General features: G+C 32.8%; 1 protein-coding gene across 2 annotated transcripts in view; it reads right to left on the bottom strand.

Annotated features, from left to right (window-relative positions):
• The window catches only part of LOC107714392 (PTB domain-containing engulfment adapter protein 1-like), a 188,131-nt gene that overhangs the window by 92,429 nt on the left and 90,904 nt on the right, over window positions 1–4,798 (bottom strand). The window contains exon 2 of one of the 2 annotated variants that reach the window (XM_016520222.1): window positions 3,196–3,338. The exons of the other annotated variant lie outside the window; for it this stretch is intronic. The gene's annotated coding sequence lies outside the window, so the exon portion shown is untranslated. The remainder of the gene's footprint in view (window positions 1–3,195; window positions 3,339–4,798) is intronic. 2 annotated transcript variants of the gene reach the window in all.

Below are 4,798 nucleotides of genomic sequence, written 5' to 3'. Positions count from 1 at the left end.
TTACATAAATAATAAACTTTAATAATTTAAACATTAATAAACTTCATCAAGGTCCATCTGTTATTTGAATTTGTTTATGTGTTCTAGTGTAGCGGTAAATGAATACAAACCCACATATTTCCTAACTTGACTTTTGCTCTACCAGTAAATTTCACAAACACCGTCTCGAATTGGGGTTAGTTACAGGCTAAAGGTTTCTGGCAACTTTCCACATTATTAGTCACATTTTCAAATGTAACTTGGACACTTTTAATTTAGAAAAAGATGTGAAATGATAGGAAGCTGACATCTCTAAATGTATTTAAAGATCAAATATAATACATAAAAGGTCTAAGCAATATTCTGCAATATTGTGCACAAGTGACCAATTAAAGATGGTTACAAACTCATAAATAGATATACATGGGACACAATTCCTATGATCTTTCTGTCAATGGCTTCTATCCTTGATTGATTAATGCCTGTTTCTGCATTATTTGTGTCTTCACACATTTGTGTAAAACACCGGCTTTCTTGAGGTCTCTATACTGACAAATTGCTGTATATTTGAAAATGAATATGGAGCTAAATTGAAAGTAGGCATCTTTGTGTTACGAACAAATATGAATACATAAAGACCATTTAAACACAGCAAATGCAAGCACCAGAGTCTCATGTTTACACTTAAGCAGAATGTATTTGAAATGCTACTGACTGTATACTGTATAACAAACACAATTTCTACTGAAAAAAATGGCGTAAACAATTTTCACTTAGAAATTACAAGTAAATTTCACAAGCAATTACAAAGAAATGGCAAGTAACACATTGAATTATACGTGAAATTTTGGAGTAGAAAAACTGAAATAGTATTTTCTCATAAAACATACTCCAATAATCTATATTTTATTTGCAGCTTCAAACATATAAATATTTACATTTAAGACATTACAGAAAATGGTTTGTTTTAAACTCTAAAAATTAATGATGTTTCTTTATTAACAGCAAATAAATAAATAAATAAATCTAAAATAAACTGTAAAGACCTTAACAGGTCAACTAGTGCTGGTTAAGTTCTGCTCATGATAAGTCTCTCCTCCAATATGTCTTCAAGCAATATGTCTTCAGATTCATCAGTGATTATGAATTTTTATGCTACAATCACTATTACGGCAAGCAAGCCTTTGTTCTCAACTTCCTGTATAGGATAATTGGCAATGAATTAAACCCTACAGGCTTTTTACATAACATGAACACAAGACCCAAATGCATATTAATCAGTGAACTCTCTCTTTCAAATTTTGCTTTAAGGAAATCACAGAGCAGTGGATACAAGGACCAAATGGAAATGCAATCCTTTGCTTTGGGCAAACCATTGCTCAAGGTGACCTGAAGCAGTTTGTTTTCCATAAGATGGATAAGTGGGTAACTTGATCTGACACTCTATCCTCTATCTATCCTCTATCTCAATGTACCGAGCTGTTGTTGAGTCTGATTGCATGGCATCCTAAAACTGTTAGCTGCACTATTTTGCTTTAAGAGAGACAGCACTTCAGAGATTGTCAGTTCTCACACTATTTTCACTGGCTCTCTTTTGCCAGTGGATTAAAGGGATAGTTCAGAAGAAAAAAATTAATTCAGTCACTGTGTATGAGTCTCTTTCTTCTGTTGAACACAAAAGAAGATATTTTGAAGAATGTTGGTAACCAAATAGTTGATGGTAGTCATTGACTTCCTTTTTTTTTTTCTCCATCCTATGAAAGTCAATGGCTCTCGTCAACTGTCTGGTTACCAACATTCTTCAAAATATCTTCTTTTGTGCCCATCAGAATAAAGAAACTCTGACAGAATTTTCATTTTTGGGTGAACTATGCCTTTGAAGTTCTGTAGGAAATGCTGATTATGTTTAGAAAGGGGTGTAATATTAACTATAAGACTAAATCAAGAAGGTTTATCATATGTAACATTCACACTGAAGATTGTAAATGAATAGATTAACTGGAAATCAAAATTCTGTCATGATTTACTTTTGAATTTTTGAATTTTTGAAGAGATGTCATTGAGTTCTAGTTTCATGAGATCTAGCTTCATTTTTTGGCAATAGGGTGCTTTTATGAGCTTGACATCCTCTGGTCACCACTTACTTTCATTGTATAGAAAAAAAGTGGTGTCAACATTTTGCTATACTTCCTTTTTTTTCAATGGTTGGGTAAATTATAACAGAAATGATTGCATTTTTATTTTGGGGGGAAATATTACTTTATATCAGCATGAAAGGTCAAACATAAATTGTGATATTTTCTAAGATGAACCTGGCAAATAAATTATCATACAAATGTTTGCATCTGTCTTGAAATAATGTTCACCGACAGTGAGTCAGCAAGTTATTTAACCTTCCTACCAGTCACTATACAGTTTTACCAAACTAAAAACATTCCAGCCTCTGTTCTCAGATTTCTTTTTTTTTTTGTAAATGTCAATGCATTGCATAATGAGATGTAACCTAAGTTGCCCACAGGTATACTGTGACATTAAATGACTGCAGAGGAAGCTTATTATAACCAGCACAAACAATATAATGACCTTCAGACACTGAGAGGTGATTCTCTCATTCAAAATCAAATAGCAACATTGTAATCATCACAATCTTCCACTATTAAATGAATATTAGAATTTACTTGTGTGCTAAATTAACAACTTTTCTATATCTTGACATAGGTGGTGTCACTGCTGACAAGGAATTTCAGTGGTATGCAGGTTGGGAAATAATAATAAAAAAATCTCTATATTTCAAGTGTATCATCTCTTCCTTTGACTGTATTTCTAAGTAAAAAGGAAAAAAAAAACGTAAATATTTTTATAAGTTCAGAGTATGTTGTAACACTGAAGGGATTTTAAGGATTTGGGAGACTGAGAGGTTGTCTTGACTCTTGACCTAGCTTTTATATGAATATTATGATGTGAAAGGAAGTAGTGTGGATGTACAGGTGGAAAATTAAATGTGAGTCATTTGAAGACGTGTTTTAATGGGGCAATTTCAGACTGTTAGCCACAACGGTTAATTTTTCTAACAGGCTGACTTAAGGAAAACAATTTTAAACAGGATGTCTACAAGTTTTACTTAACTTGACACATTTCTTGGAGCAAACTGTTCAGGTTATTGTGGTTGCAGACTAATTGTATGTGGCCTTGCAGGCTGATATTCAAGGTACTCACCACCATAAATGCATGATGGACTGTGATTCTCCATCTGTTTCCAGGCAACATCAGCCAGCACAGCACATGGGAATGAGAGCACGTCTGCACCAATCATACTTTCGACCCTGTCTTCACGGTAAACACCAATCTGTGGGACCCATCTGAGATGAACGACGACATAATCCAGATTACATGCACCGTCCAGAATATTCCAAGTCTCTCAGAAGAATAACCGTATCTCAATAACAGACAGCGAGGTCACTTCCAGCAAAAAAACATAATGCATTTCCATCCATCCATCCAGTGTTGTTCTATAATATCCTGAACATTTAATACTTTTAAATTGCTGATGTAATGAGAGGTTCCTGAGACCATAAAGCATTGAGAAATTATGAGAGCAGTATACAATCTCATGAGGGTTAAGGGTCTGATCTGAGATAGCACATTATGCTCTGGCGCATGGAATATTTTGATATGCATTTTTCGAGAGTGATGAAAAAAATGATAGTGGTATCCTGGGAAACAAGGCCAAAGGAAATTTTCCACTTTTCCAGTTTAGAATACACTGTAAAAATGGATATGTGCAGTTATAACATTAAGGGGTTATTTATACTTTTTCTGACCAGTAGAAATCACTTTTGTTGATGTATCCAAATGTAGTATGGTTAATTCAGTCATATCAGGTTACTGGTTATATTGTTAACTCAAACTAAAATTATTAAAACATTTTTGTTAATTAAAATATTGAAATTCAAATCATTGAATAATTGAAATAAAGTAATAATATTGAAAAAATAGTTATATTTAAAATAAACAAGAACTAATAAAAATGACAAACACTCATAACATTAATTACTAAACTAAACTGAAAGTATAAAAATAACATCCAATTCAAAATATTTATAAAAACTATAATAGCATGTAAATAATACTAAAATAACACTGATTATTACTGTTATAACCTGCTGAATTTAGATGTGACCACAAGAAGCACATTTTAGGTTACTTGACAAAAAATATTAATGCATTTTGCCTTTTTATTTATTTATAAATTGTGTTTACAGTTGAGGAATAAGGAGGTGAAATAGAAATAAACTTAGAAAGATGTTGGTATTAAGGTCACAAATCAAAACATGTTCAGATCAGACATAGTATAAAAATATAGTTCACTTAAAACACACACACACACACACACACACACACACAATTAAAATACTCAGGACAGAAGCAATAAACAGGCTGATTTGAAATTATGTCTGTTTATTTATCTGACCTGACCGCTGTGTAAAAACTCTTGACTAAAAAAAGTTCTGACCATGTCTGGACTAACACAGACTTGCAGAGACAGGCAGACAAAAACAGACCTGGCAACCAAAAGAAAACATACTCCTTAATGCACAAATAATGAATTTCACAGAAAATAATTACACTTTTAACCTTGCACCTTAAATACACACAAATCACATTCTTTTCCCATTTTACAAACAACCACACTTGTGGAAATCCAATACCTTCAAACTCCTATAAACATCAAACAGGACAAACACTTAAGCAAAATTAACCAAGACACCTTAGGTTTATTGTGTGTGTGTGTGTGTGTGTGTGTGTGTGCAGGGCCAGC

Source organism: Sinocyclocheilus rhinocerous, unplaced genomic scaffold, assembly GCF_001515625.1.
Source record: "Sinocyclocheilus rhinocerous isolate Xijiao unplaced genomic scaffold, SAMN03320098_v1.1 scaffold449, whole genome shotgun sequence".
Lineage (NCBI taxonomy): Eukaryota > Metazoa > Chordata > Actinopteri > Cypriniformes > Cyprinidae > Sinocyclocheilus > Sinocyclocheilus rhinocerous.
This window is presented reverse-complemented; position numbering and strand designations above follow the sequence as displayed.